Raw genomic sequence first — 15,439 nt, 5'->3', positions numbered from 1 at the left:
TGTTCGTTTACTTAGCTTGTTCCCCCACCAGGCATAGCAAGTGCCTGATTTCAGCGCATTTGTGGGCAGGTTAATGGTACAGTTCAAAACTGATAGAGGGAAGAGGGCGGATTCTGCCATCTTTTTGCTAAAACTGCCACATTTCTGATTTTTTCCCAGGAACCGGGAGTAGTACAGGAAGTTCTCTTGCAGCCACATCCTGTCAAAGTGCTAGATGCTAATTTGTTCGGGATTTGTACCTTTCGCCAAAGGTTCTTTATCAGTTTGTAGATATTTCATATCGTATGAGAATGGGTATTTTATTCAGAGCCTTGGATGCTGTGAAACCCTGCCCTTTTTCGAACGGATGTATTTTGAAATAAGAGATATGCCCTAACTGCAGGCTTGACACACTTTTTATCATACTCCAATCAGACCACTTCCCATTCCAAAATGGAAAAATAAAATATTGACAGAGGGAGATTGTTTCCATAAGTCAAATACTTTCCAACTAAGGGAGCGGCCAACAGAATGTTTTGATGTAGTTTGGAATTTGTGTGTCATTTAACCTGGAAAGGGATCCAGCCCCACTTTTAAAAAGAAAAAACTAAGGCTTCAATTTGTATCTAGGTCTGATTCTGAATACAGTTGTAATACCAAGGCTGAATCCTGGAATGTTTTGAAATAATAATGAAGAAAAGTGCCACTGAGCATATGCAGAGTACACTTACAGCCATACAGTTAGACCTGGTTTAAAAGCAACAGTGGCTTCATTAGCATGCCAGCACAATATTCACAAAGGACCACAGATCTCTGTGGTTCAAATTGAGCACATGTAGCTTGTTTTGTATGGGTTGTAACACAGTTTAAATGAAACTCTGAGCTGGTGTAAAGTTGCTCAATCAAGCTCTTTTGCCTTACCAACATGACATTAAATCAGACTTTAGCTTGAGCTCCAGAACCTTTATTTAAGATGTTTAAACCTTTATTTAAACGTTGTTGTCAAGCAAACATATCCCAGTGGGGACCTAGTTCTTACTGCATTACCTTGGGGTTAAATGATGTTTGTGAGATAAACATGTTTTCCAAGAAAAATAATGGGAAATTGTGAATGCCTGCCCCCCCCCTCTTTAGTAAAACAGAAGGGGGAAAACAGTAGTCTCAAAGTACTCATGCCTGTTTTTAGCAGTACCATATCTCTATTGGCAACTGGGAAGATGACACATTTTTCTATCAAAATATGTATGCATAGTATATGTTCCTTTTGAGGCCAGCTGAGAGTCAATGTGGTGCAGTGGTTACAGAGTGTTGGGCTAGGCCTTTGGAGGCATCAGTTCAAAACTCCACTTATGAAGATGAAATGGCACAGGACGGAGACCTGTATATGGAGCCCTGAGCTGAGGATAAAAACATAGTCAACACATATTAACATCATCTGACCCCCGTCCCTGTCCCACCATGCTTGACCCATTCAGTCCCATATTAGGTGTGCTACTGAAGAGAGCACATGAGGCACATGGGCCAGGAAGCAGCAGCTGTAATCAAAACCCAGACTAGGCTCAGGCTGGTCTCTGCTTTGGGCTGAGATTATGGTTGCCAAGTATTGCCCAGCAGCCCTTTGCCAAATTGCTCTTCTGTGCTGTTCAGCTGTTGCAAGCAATCCCTACCCGTGTGACTCTGGGGACGCATATCATGTCATGAGAAGCGAGGCAGTAAAAACATGACATTTAGTGGTAATGAGGCAGTATCTTTAACCACCCTGTAGCTACTAAAGTGAACTGACTTGTATCACCCTATATATTCAGCAGGCCTGGCCACTGGCACTGCCACTCACATCTAACAATGCCAGAAATGCTTGAGGATGAACTCTGTGGAGTTTAAACTACAGGCTACTACAGTAACTGGTGTAATGCAAGGTACCCAACCCATTCTAGCAATCTGCATGCAAAAATAAGGTTGAAGCTGTTTTGAAAGGGAACTCTGGCATGCCTAGAAACCTAGGTATCTGTGTCATGATCTTGCAGTTCTGGGCCCAATCTAGTGTTCATAGGTTGCAGCAGAAATCGCTGGCCTTGCACACATCCCATCTCTTTCTTTTTTGTCCTGTGTGGTTTATGAATTCAGTGTGCATACTGTCTTCTCTCAAGTGACAAAGCACAGGAAAATAAGAAGCAGGAGCTATAACCAAATTATAGACTCGGTTACCAACGTATGTATTTATTGTTGTTGCTGATGTAGATGTGTGGAGAGCTAGTGTTGCATAGTGGTTAGAGTAGGAATACCCCTACCTTGTTGACTGTATGGGCACTTTCAGAATTTTGAGAAGTGCTAGTGGGCACCACCGCAAAATGGCTTCCATGGAAAGCACAGCAATCAACAAAATGGTTGTCATAAGGTCTGGGGCTAATCAGAAGGTATTGTCCTGTAATGGTGACAGTTGTTTCCAAATGGATGCATCAGGAAGTTACAAAGGTGTTTCTTTAATGCCTTCTGCTCCATTAAGATGGAAAGGCAGGATTGGCTGTTTGCTTTGAGACAGAGGAACATAGGTACCAGGAAACACATCAGCAGATATCACAGTGGTGCCCACGGGCATCGTATTGGGAATCACTGTGTCTGTTGACAAGGGTGAGCAACTTGGGTGACTTTGGACACTTGCTGTCTGTTTTCTTGTCTTAAACTACCTTACAGGATTGTTCTGAGGAGAAAATAAAGGCAGGGAGAGCCATGTATGCCACCGTGAGCCACTCATGGAAAGTGTGAAATAATGTAGTAGATGCCAACAGTCTGTCAGTGGCCATTGGCTGTAATACCTACAAAGGACCTTCCACGTTCAACAACAATATATGGGTGTAATGTACAGACCGCCTATAAAGGGCAGGCTACAGGGTGAGGGCGCTTTATTTTACACGCATGGTTCTCAGCTTCTAGAAGTGTTGGGGTAGCCACTGAACTGAGGAGACTATGCTCTGATCCAGCCAGGGAACTCATATTCATAGGGGCTCTGGGAGTGCTACTGTTCTCTTTGAACTGGGCCTTGTTTTGCTTACTTGCTTTGGTTTTCTTTACCAGCAGTATTCCAAGGATATTATCCTGAAATCACAACTCCCCATCTGTCAGAATAAGGGATCACCACATCCTTCAGTCACACATCCTTGCTAGACATTCTACTGTTTGGATTATACCAAGATGTCATTATTTTCTCTGTGGCACTGTGAAACTCAGTCAGGGAAAGCAGTCCTGGTGTTGTTGACATAACTGCTCTCACCCTGAAATGAAGGGAGTTAAGAAGTTAGTGAAGAAGTTAGTTAAGAACCTTCAGTTCAGCAGTTCTACAGTTCTTGAACTTAAGAAATCAGAGGCTGAAGTGATTAATAAGTTGCTCATTATACAAATAATCCATATGTTACTCAACCACTCTTCCTTCCTTATGCAGTCTTAATAGGAGCTGCTATGGGGGAAAGGACATTGCATCCCAATTCCTAATTGTGAGGAACTGCAAAATGAGAAATTGCATAATAGTTCATGCTTTGAAAGTTCTGCAGAATTTCTCCTTTGTAATAATAACAAGGCCTGATATATCAGAGTAAATTTTTCCTTAAAATTCTTGCAGAAGTTAAAAATAAATAAATAAAAGAACCCACAGTCTAATTGTGCCAAAACCAATTCTGGTTCTTCCTTGGAAAAAGAAGTGCATTGGATCAGCATGTAAACACTTGGTTGGTTTTGGAATATGCAGAATATTCCAAGTCTTTTATCAATGACTTGGTGTTTACATTTTGAGACTGTACACAGTGTGTAACTTTATGTTCATTCACATCACTTTTCCTGACCTGTTCTCTACAATGCCCTACGTGAATCCAGAAGAGATTGATGTTTTAGAAGTGGATTGTAGTGGGTGGAGTGGAGTTGGCATTTGCAGAGTAGGTCAAGAGCTTGGGGGTGCTCATGGACCCAACTTTATATGTGGTGAGGAGGAGGCTGATCATCTATCATCTGCATCTGGGTCACCTACTCTTAACCTTTAACTGATCTGGCTATGCTGATCCATGCTTTTGAAACCTTGCTGTTAGGCAAACTGTAATGTGTCCTGCATTGAGCTTCCCTTGAAGACAATCCAGAAACTTCAGCTGGTTCAGAATGTGGCAGCCCGACTATTGTTGGCCTAGCTGGTAGGCACATTATCTTGTGTATCTTAAAACAGCTGTGTTGGCTGCCACTTAAGTTTCTGAGTTCAAATCAAAATGCTGGCTATGACCTTTAAATCTCTTCCCAACCTGAGGTCACATATTTGAAGGACCATCTCCTCCCCTATGTCCCTATGGGCCAACTACGGTCCTCAGGCTGCCATCTACTGGCTGTTCCCCCGCTTAAGATAGCCCACCCAGTATCACCAGAGGCCAAGCCTCCTCCATTGCGGCTGCCACTCTGTGGAACGATTACCCTGAAGAGGTGTGGGGAACAGTGATCATAATGTTGTTGAGTTCATCATTTGTACAAATAGAGAATTGGCCAAAAAGACTCACACAACCATTTTTAACTTTAAAAGGGGTAATTTCTCTGATATGAGGGGACACGTGGGGAGGAAACTGAAAGGAAAAGTAGAAAGGGTCAAAACAATTGGGGAAGCTTGGAATTTATTTAAAACTACGATCCTAGAAGCTCAAAAAATATATATTCCGCAGGTTAGGAAAGGCACAAACAGGTATAGGAAAAAGCCTGCATGGTTAACAAACAGAGTAATGGAGGCTGTAAAAAGTAAAAAGAATTCCTTTAAGCAGTGGAAAGCTAGTCACAGTGAGGCTGATAAAACGGAACACAGGCTATGGCAAATAAAATGCAAGTCTGAGGTCAGGCAGGCAAAAAGGGAATATGAGGAGCATATAGCAAAAAACGTAAAAACCAACAATAAAACTTTCTTCAAATACATTAGAAACAGGAAACCAGCCAGGGAGGCAGTGGGGCCCTTGGACGACCAAGGGGTAAAAGGAGTATTGAAGGATGATAGGGAAATGGCTGAGAAGCTAAATGCATTTTTTGCCTCCGTCTTCACTGTGGAAGATGAGAAGTGCTTGCCCACTCCAGAACCACTGATTTCAGGAGGGGTGTTGGAAGACCTGAGTCAGATTGAGGTGACGAGAGAGGAGGTCCTAAAACTGATAGACAACTTAAAAACTGAAAAATCACCAGGCCCAGATGGCATACATCCGAGAGTTCTGAAAGAACTCAAATGTGAACTTGTAGATCTCCTGACAAAGATATGTAATCTTTCCTTAAAATCTGCCTCCATTCCTGAGGATTGGAAGGTAGCTAATGTCACTCCCATCTTTAAAAAGGGTTCCAGAGGAGATCCGGGAAATTACAGGCCAGTCAGTCTGACGTCGATACCGGGTAAATTGGTGGAAACCATTATTAAGGAAAGAATTAGTAGGCACATAGATGAACAAAACCTATTGAGGCAGACTCAGCACGGTTTCTGTAAGGGAAGATCTTGTCTCACTAACCTGTTAGTGTTCTTTGAGGGGGTGAACAAACATGTGGACAAGGGGGATCCAATAGATATTATTTACCTTGACTTCCAGAAAGCTTTTGATAAAGTTCCTCATCAAAGGCTCCTAAGTAAGCTCAAAAATCATGGGATAGAAGGACAAGTCCTTTTATGGATCAAAAACTGGCTAGTTCATAGAAAACAGAGAGTGAGTGTAGGTGGGCAATTTTCTCAGTGGAGGGTGGTAAGCAGTGGGGTACCGCAGGGATCAGTACTTGGTCCACTGCTTTTTAACTTGTTCATTAATGATTTGGAGATGGGAGTAAGCAGTGAAGTGGCTAAATTTGCGGATGATACAAAGTTGTTCAGGGTGGTGAAAACCAGTGAGGATTGTGAGGCACTCCAAGGGGATCTGTCAAGGATGGGCGAGTGGGCGTCAACATGGCAAATGGGGTTCAATGTGGCCAAGTGCAAGGTGATGCACATTGGAGCCAAAAATCCTAAATATAAATACACATTGATGGGGTCTGAACTGGCAGAGACTGAGCAAGAGAGAGATCTTGGAGTTGTAGTGGATAACTCACTGAAAATGTCGAGACAGTGTGTGACTGCAATAAAGAAGGCCAATGCTATGCTGGGGATTATTAGGAAGGGTATTGAAAACAGATCAGCCAATATAATAATGCCCCTATATAAATCAATGGTGAGACCTCATTTGGAATACTGTGTGCAGTTCTGGGCACCACACCTTAAAAAGGATATTATAGCTTTGGAAAAAGTGCAGAAAAGGGCAACTCGAATGATAAAAGGGTTGGAACACTTTCCCTATGAGGAAAGGTTAAAGCGCTTAGGGCTCTTTAGCTTGGAGAAAAGACGACTGAGGGGTGACATGATCGAGGTTTATAAGATTATGCATGGGAAAGAGCAGGTAGAGAAAGAGGTACTTTTCTCCCTTTCTCACAATACAAGAACTCGTGGGCACTCCATGAAACTGCAGAGCGGTCGGGTTAGAACGGATAAAAGGAAGTATTTCTTCACCCAAAGAGTGATTAACACATGGAATTCACTGCCACAGGAAGTGGTGGGTGCTACAAGCATGGACGGCTTCAAAAGGGAATTAGATAAGCATATGGAGCAGAGGTCCATCAGTGGCTATTAGCCACAAGGTATAGCTAGGGGCTCTGGGGCAAGTGATGCTCTGTCTTCTTGGTGCTTGGGGGGGGGTCAACAGTGGGAGGGCTTCTAATGTCCTGGCCCCACTGCTGGACCTCCTGATGGCACTGGTATTTCTGGCCACTGTGTGACACAGAGTGTTGGACTGGATGGGCCTTTGGCCTGATCCAACATTGGCGTCTCTTATGTTCTTATGTTCTTAACTTCAAGAGGCCCCACAAGGCCATTCTGTTTGCCAGGGATTTTAATGGGGGTGTAAACCGCAGGGTAGTATTTTTAACAATGTTTGTTGTATAGCGAGAATCTGGGATTGGAGTTACCTTGCCTGGTGTTTTGTTGGTTAAAACTGTGACATTTTTAATTATGATTTGTAAGCTGTCTTGTGCTACGAGGTAAGGCAAGATATAAACATTTGAATTAATAAATCAATGTAGAACTATAAATTGCTCAGGCAGGTATCCTCAGTGTCTGGCAGGAAAAAGCGTGCATTAAAATAATTACATTTATATAACACTTGAAGTGTTGTCCAAGTGCTTCATATAAATCCTTTTATTGTACTCCTTATACCAGCCTTATACAGTGTGCCCGTATAATTATCCCCATATTGCAGATAAGAGTAAGGGCCTGAGGAAGAATAGTTTGCCTAATGCCCTCTAGTGTGTTTGTGGCAAAAACAAGATTTGAACCAGGGAACATTTTGGCCAAAGCACAGTTTCTTCGATAGTAAAATAAATAAAATCTAGCAATAGGAACTCTGGTTAAGCAGGTCTTTTCAACTTTTGAAGAAAAAAATGATTACTTATATCTATGATACTGCAAGAGCAGCTTGGCTCTCGAAATAGTTTTTCTACACCTGTCATCTTCTGAAAAGCTGTTCTGGAGTAGGAGTACCCTTGCGGACAGGACGGAAAGCAGTGTGGAGCCTGTATTTCAAGTGAGAAATTGCATTCTGTTCATGCACTGATGCCTTGGGATCCAATGGTGTGCCCTTAGATAGTTATCTAACATGCTTTAATTGTGTGTTTGTTTTGCATTGGCCTTTTCATAAGAGATGATAATTTGGATGCTGCCAGGCCAAACCATGTATACACAATTGTGTTTCGTGTACAGAGATGGGCTGATAATGGAAGATGGCCTAGTTACATTTCTCCAGAACACTTATGCTTGTACAAATTATTTCTCCAGCTTCCTGCTTGAACTGCTCTAGGTCAACCAGCTTCCTTAATTGAATAATTAAGTATTCCCACAAAAGAAGTTATAGACTCAGCACCCTAAGCATTTCCACAAGTGGAGGGAAAGGCAGGTGAGATCCACATCTCTAGCAGCATAGTGAAGACAGTGAAGTGTACATTAGGGCTGCCAAGTGGGGGCGGGGAAACCCCCGCTTTGGAGGCCCGATTTCCACCGCAGCGGAATTGGGCCCCGGGGGGAACTCTGCCCCCAAAGCTGCATCACCGGAGGTGACGCAGCCACGTCACTCACGTTGGGGGCGTGGCCCAGATTGTCGGTGGGGGGGAACCATATGGCACCGGCCTCCCCCACCGGTGAGTTAAAGGGACTTGGCAACCCTAAAGTACATTGAACTGTGGAATGAAGAAAAGCTCTACAGGGAGAGGTGCAGGAGATGAATTGGCAATTTGCTAAAAAAAAAACTGGGAAGAGCTCCCCTCCATCTTCTTACAGAGCTCTTTAAGAACCTGCCCCTTCTCTCCTTCTCTATTAGTGAAGGGAACAAAAGGGATACTATCATTTTCACTCGTTATATATGTGGAACGGGAGTCTTTTCTCCTTATCTAAAGGGCCTGTCCTGTAAATCCAACCCTGGTTATTCCTTGAAAACAAGAGACCACTATTGTAAAACACAGTGCAGGTCCATATATCATGACAAAATGTAGTTTGTTTAAACCATGGTTTGTGCAACAAGCTGTGGTTAGTCTACTAGATGAAAGTCGTGGTTTGTGTATACACTTCAGTCTGTCTGCTTCTCCAAATTTCCCAGGAGGAAAATGTCCTCCCTGTATTGTGCTCTCTGGCTAAGTAGTTACAGCTCTGGGATAGTGCTGCTCTATAGAACTGTGGTTTATGAATTCAGATGTCAAAGCACCCCGCAGTGAGTAATGACTGTGCTTAACAAACCCATCTATAGATCCCAGTTTCATGCCAACCAACTAAAACTTGTTTGCCTGCCTTCAAATCTCACAAATAACTAGGGTTTGTTCCAACAGTTTACCATGATGTGAAGAGTTTAAATCTCTCCTTCTCAAAATTGTGAGGACAAAGATAAAGCTGTCTTCTGATTTCAGGCCTTTGAAACAGCCAGCTGCTATACTGCCAAATGTATTTCCTCAGTCACAATGCAAAACCTCTACAGCAGGGTTTAGGGAATTTTTAGAAAAGTTAACGACAATTATTTTCATCAGATCACAACCAGGTGACAAAACTTCTCAGCATACAGCCCACATGCTGTCACTTTATTTTTAAAGAAGATGTAATGGATTTGTAGCTAGTAACTACTCTGAAATATGCATAAAGTCATTTGTTCCAATGATGTAAAGCCATACCATGCCACACAGCTACTTCAGGGGGATCCTTGACAGCAGCTGAGAAACGTTTTATATTAATATTACTGCCAAAGGTTTGTTTTCTCATTTAACCCATTTTAAAAATCCATTACGTTGTATTGAGAATGGAAAAACCACTTTGGGAAAGAACAGTATAGGAATAATAGCACATAATTACCCATTTGTTTAACATATGAAAATTCCCTGTGAAAGTATTTAATTGTTGTTTACTAGAGAAAAGGAAAGGGGGTAGGTTTGATATTCATGTAAGTTCAAAACTGTGCTATCAGCAAGTTGGTGTACCAATTCATGGGGTGAGCTGTTGTCCATTCATTATTGTTAAGATTGCCAATCTGAATAGGTACACAGCAAAATGTTTAGGTGTGTTTGGGAGAGTAAGCTTATAGAATTATCATTAATTATTATTAATCAGATAGCTGAGAAGGGGCTAAGTGCCTGGAAGACCTCTCATGAAGCTGGCCAAACATTTCTCAATTTGTCCAAGAAAGAAGGATCTAAATAGATACATGTGAAACCAATAGAGGCACAACAGCTGATCTTGATGTGGATACCAGGATAGAGGACATGGGACAATTCTGTCCTTCTGAAGATGGTGGAAAGGGTTCTGTGCTGGGTTTTTATTATGATTTTCTTGTACGCTCTTAGAGTTTATGGGGTCTGTTGAAGACTTTGATTAATAGTGGCTGACTTGTTGATGCTATCATTTTAATCATAATTGGAAAATGCCTTTGGAATGTAAGCTAAAAAACAGGATATAAATAAATAGTGGGTATGGGGTGCTTGCCTCAAACCCTTAATGAATTCACCATCTAAATTCTACATCTGCTGTATGTGTAGGCTCCCATTCTTCAACTGCCTACATGTTATCACCTCCTCATTAAGCCAGTTCCTGCAACCCCAAAAAGAAGTGGAAGGACTGTGGAAATCCAGAGCATTGTCTGTACTGTTGGCAGCACATGCCAGCGGCATACCTGGTCTGGCAGGTACATCCGGACTCACTGCCCTGCGGCACGTACAGCTGTTGCTGATCTGATGCTGTGTGAACCAGCATTATAAGATGCTGTTAAATTCATCCTGGAATATACTAAGGGTCTTTCCAAGTAAACAAGAGTATGATTTTTTCCCAAAACTAATTAATATGAGCAAAGACAACACAATAAGGCCTACCTTATCCTTCATAAGCAACTCACCTAGCCTGTAAAGAGATAAGTAAAACCTGGCTTGGAGCGATGACAGATTCTGGCACTCTGAAAGTAGAAGAAAATGTGATGTAGATTTCTGAACATCACATATCCCCTGAATGTTACGATCTTTCTGTGCATTGCCAGTAGCAGCAGAGAAATAGCTGAACTGAACTGAATACCATGGAGGATCCTGAATGCGTGAAGGCAACAAAGTAGAATGCAGAGCAGACCACTACATCAAGCATCAATTGGTTTTCTGTTTATTTCCCGCACACATACAGTGCCAGTACAGTTTTGGGTTTGGGTGGTTTTAGAGACAGGTGGAGACAGGTGATCCAGGTGGCAACATGAGGTGCCAGGCTTGGGACTACCTGTCCACTCAGCTATTGCCTTGACAGCTGTAACAAATGGTACAAACTTGGGCTAGCATTCTGTCACCTTCAGCAAGAGTGTTTAACCCTGGTCCTTGCACTGATGAGGCACAATTTCTTGTTTTTAACATGTTTCAGGTATTCTTAAAATTACAAACGTATAGAGGAAAATAAGTTTGTTTTTATTTGCTTGTATACATTATGAAGGAGCTGCGGTGGCTCAAGTGGTTAAGACGCTGAACTGCAGGCTGTGGAAGGTCAGTAGTTCAGCAGTTCGAGACCCGGGTGCCGCATGATGGAGTGAGCTCCCATCTCTAATTCCAGCTAGATGGGATAAATAGGTACCACTTCGGTGGGAAGGTAACAGCGTTCCGTGCGCCTTGGTGTTTAGTCATGCCGGCCACATGACCACGGAAACGTCTTCGGACAGCGCTGGCTCTTCGGCTTTGAAACGGAGATGAGCACCGCAACCCTAGGGTCGGATTCGACTGGCTTTCGAGCAAGGGAAACCTTTACCTTCATACATTATGAATAAAAATAGGTCTGGAGATGCTAGCATGCTGTTTTGTTGACTTCCAAGACACGGCTGAATCCTGAAAGCAAACTGTGCATCAGTCATGGAATGGGATTTAAAAATGCATTTAAAATAAGGTATTTTAAAAATTGAGCCAGTGGCGGAGAGAGAGGGCCAGAGATGCTCCTCGCCTGGAATGCCATTTCATCTGGGGCTGGCTCTGTGGGGACAAGATCTGTCGGTGTCTGTAGTCCGCACTTTCCAGCGTCACAATGCTTGGGCAATACAGGCCTCTGCTTGCACAGCAGCAGCTGAACTAGGAACAGATCCCTGGGTTGCCAGGCTCCCTCCCACCAAGTGCTGCCCACCCACAAAGGCATAAACTGTTTTGTCAGCTTTAGGCTCTCCTAGGCTATATAATTCTCATATGCAGAGAACAACAACACTTTTTTTAAAAAACTCTCCAATTAAGTTAAGTATATATACATCCACATCTATTTTTAAACCTTAATTCGACAGTTTCTCATGACCCAGCTGAGCGCTCTTTTGATCATAAGTCCACAGTGCAAGGTTCTAAACCAATTAGATTAAGCGGGATCAGCAGCTCAGAATCCTTGCTTACCTACCCAAATTCAGGCATGAGCCAGAGTTGGCTTACTCATGCGGCACATGTTCTATTGCATCACCTCCAGCATGACACCCAAGGAAGCGGCAAAGGAAAACATTTATAGCAAGACAGGAATAGATAATATGGAGGTTTCAGGGCCATCTTCTGAATGTTTATATTACCCAACCTCAATTTGGGTACTGCTGCTCAGGACAGATGTCCGAAATGCATCCTAATGAATCTGTCGTGTACCATCTGCTCTCAAATTTTCTGACACCAGCAGCCGCTCCTTATCACTGGGCATTGACCTAAATGTTTACACTTGTATTATCATGTCTGGCTACATCAGTATATTTGTATTAGGGATTTTCTGAGCTTGTCTTTCCATTTCCTGCAGTGGGAATGCCACATAAAATGCCAGCATTTCCCCTTTCTTAAACTACAGCAGCAACTGTACAAACGCAGGACTCTTTTGAAGATCTCCAGCTCTACATGCCATCCTCTCTCCCTGTTTCATAAGGACAATAAAAGAGTATCAAAATAGCTCTCTTTTAGTCCTTCGGACCCTACTTGTGCCATATTCTGGACATCTGTCTTTTATTACATGTAGCCCAGGATCCTTCGGTGCAGTGATGCATTAGCCTCTCTGTTGATGCTGATTTCTTTGCATGGCTAATCTTTTATACATATTTTTAAAAGGGAATGACTAACCTTGACTTTACTCGTGCATTCTCAAATCAGCAACTTTTATTAGTCTGTGTAACTACTCCTACTTTGTGCAGCCAATATTCTCATCCCTATATACACAATTTTTTCACATGTTCGCACGTCGCCAGTACTGCAGTTTGATAGACTTTGGATTTAATTATTGTAGCCTCCCCTACTCCCATCATTAATGTCAGATGTTCTACAATGTACAGTTCCAAGACTGCACTGGAGAAATAAATAAGAATGGAGATGGACTCAGTGAAACTCTTCCATCTCTAGCTACAGTCTGAATTCCTGCCTAGGGTTGCCAATTCCATCTTGGGAAATTTCTAGAGATTTGAGAAGGGGGAAGCCTAGGGATGGTAGAGTTTGGGGATGGGATGAGAACCCATTGGTGATGTATTGCCATAGAGCAGGGGTGTCAAACATAAGGCCTGGGAGCCAGAACCGGCCTGTCCAGGGCTCTTATGTGGCCCACAAACAACTAGTGCAAGGGAGGGAACATGACACTGTTTGGAGGGAGTGGTGTTAGAGAATGCGATTGATATTTTGCTTTATGAACTATATTTATTGCTACACACAATGGACTGTGCACACACACACACATAGGCTCAGAGAACTGTACATTTTAAGTCACCTGTTGTGATGTAACACATAGAAGGCACAATTCTTATACGTGTAAATAAGGTTTTAGCTACACAGTTACCAGCCTGGTGAAGAAGCACACGCCTCCATTGTTGTGAGCAGTAAGAAACAACAACTTGAGCAGAGACAGCCCCCATTGCAGAATCATTTGTGGTCACGTACGACACATCACTGCTTTGTTCCTGCGTTGGTACTTCCTGGCAAATGGACATTTGGTTCACAATGAGAATGGCCAGCTTCATCTACACTACAATGGAGCATCCTGATGCCAAGGTTTTCAGACCTGCCCAGATGCCCTCCTTTGAGTAAGGTATTAGATTACAATATTGGCCACTCCTTATAGGTAACCTCCCACTCCTATATGCAACCAATAGGATTGTTTTTGGGACGGACTAACAGGTAAGTGGGTCCACAGGTTAGAACAGTTACCACCCACCTAAGGGACCCACTATAAAAGGTAAGGACCATTCGCCTGGCCCTTCCTAGCTAGCATCCCCCGCAACAACCCCTGTCTGCTTTTTACTCCTCTTGAGTCCCACTTGCTATCCCCAAACCCTTGCCTCTACTTTGATCTCTTGATCTGCAGTCAAGAGACCCACACCTTCTGGCTGGTTCTGGTCATGTGTGAACTCCCCTTTAGTTTCTATTTCTTCCCATCCATTCTTCATTGGAACATCCAACCTGCAAGACAGATAAGTATTGCCCATCATCACCCCCACCTGCTAATGCAGTTGTGCTTATTTTAATACTGTATTTCTAAGGAACTTGATTGAATGTGTGAGTGCATCAGTATTGTTTGTATGAGACTTATTCTTTAAGTAAAAGACATTTATTTTAACAACAACAGCCTCGAATCCTTTTCTGGTAACCCTTGGTGGGAACAGGACCTTGGTATAAACTGGCAAGAACCCATTTATAAATTGCCAATGGCTGTAAATAAAGCAATTTGGCTAACAGTGGGCAGAGCCACTCCAATTGTGCCTTCAGCATGGTGGAACAACCTCATCTGCAGCAGTCAGGCAGTGTGGGGGCATCTACCCAGTGCTGCACCGCTGGCTCTCCAGTCCGCCCATATGGGTTTTCCTTTAGACTCTCCTCCCAGCCCATGGGGCCTTGCAGTGAGCATGCACCAACTCGGACCTTACTGGCTGCTGTCCTTTATATAGTGTATATCTCTGGTATCTAGCATTACATTTTATGGCACACATGGCCTGGCCCAGGAAAGAAACCATAGTGTTAAGATGGAAACAGATTATTTTCTATTGCGTATTGTAGAAAAACATCCTTCTTGAATTAGGAAAAATAAAACAGTTGATCCTCAGAGTGATTCAGAGTGCACTCTGGATTTATATCATGGCAATGTTTAAGACAGGGCTCCCTAACCTTTTTGAGCCTGTGGGCACTGTTGGAATTCTGACATGGGGTGTTGGGCACAACTACAAAATGGCTTCCCTAGGAGGAAGAGCCAACCACCAAATGTCAGGGAGTGAAGTTATGGATAACTTTAATAGTAACTTTTTATGGCCCCCCCCTAGGGGATTTTTTATCTGCATTTACTAAAAACGACAAGGAAATTAGGGAGGGAATCTACACACTATAGGAGAAAGAAAAGAAAACCCACTAAAAACCCAAGGGTTGGACGTCACATACCGCTTGTAAAAAATTTGCTTAACAATAATAAAAAGTTTTCTTTAACACTGAGAGTGATTAATCATCACCATAGCTTGTAAAAACTACCCAACAAATCTGACTATATGAAGAGTAGTCCAGGAGAATCGCTATTTAACTTAGACACAAATTACAGAGAACAATGGCATCTCATTTAACCATTATTTTTCCCTCCACCATTAAAAGCAAATTAAGAATAAGTCTCCCTCAGCAGATATTACACAATCTCATTTTCTCTTCCATTGCTGTTTTCCTCTTTCTTCTTCCCTGCGGCACCATCTTGCTGTATCAGGAACTGGCCATCTCAAAACAAAGTCCCTTCTCCTTTTTCCAGGACTGTTCCGCTTAAATTCTTGCCTTCAATCATAGGGGTCGTTCCAATTTGCTTTTCACTGCCCGACTTGAAGAGAGTCTTGTCACCTTATTGCCCAGCAGACTTAATCGGGATATAACCATGGAGGATACTCCTTCACTTTAAGCCTCGCTTATGTTCTGCATACAGGCCCTTCGAATTGCAAAT

The sequence above is a fragment of the Gekko japonicus genome, unplaced genomic scaffold (genome assembly GCF_001447785.1).
Source record: "Gekko japonicus isolate JY-2015 unplaced genomic scaffold, Gekko_japonicus_V1.1 scaffold801, whole genome shotgun sequence".
Lineage (NCBI taxonomy): Eukaryota > Metazoa > Chordata > Lepidosauria > Squamata > Gekkonidae > Gekko > Gekko japonicus.
Note: the sequence above shows the minus strand (reverse complement) of the source record.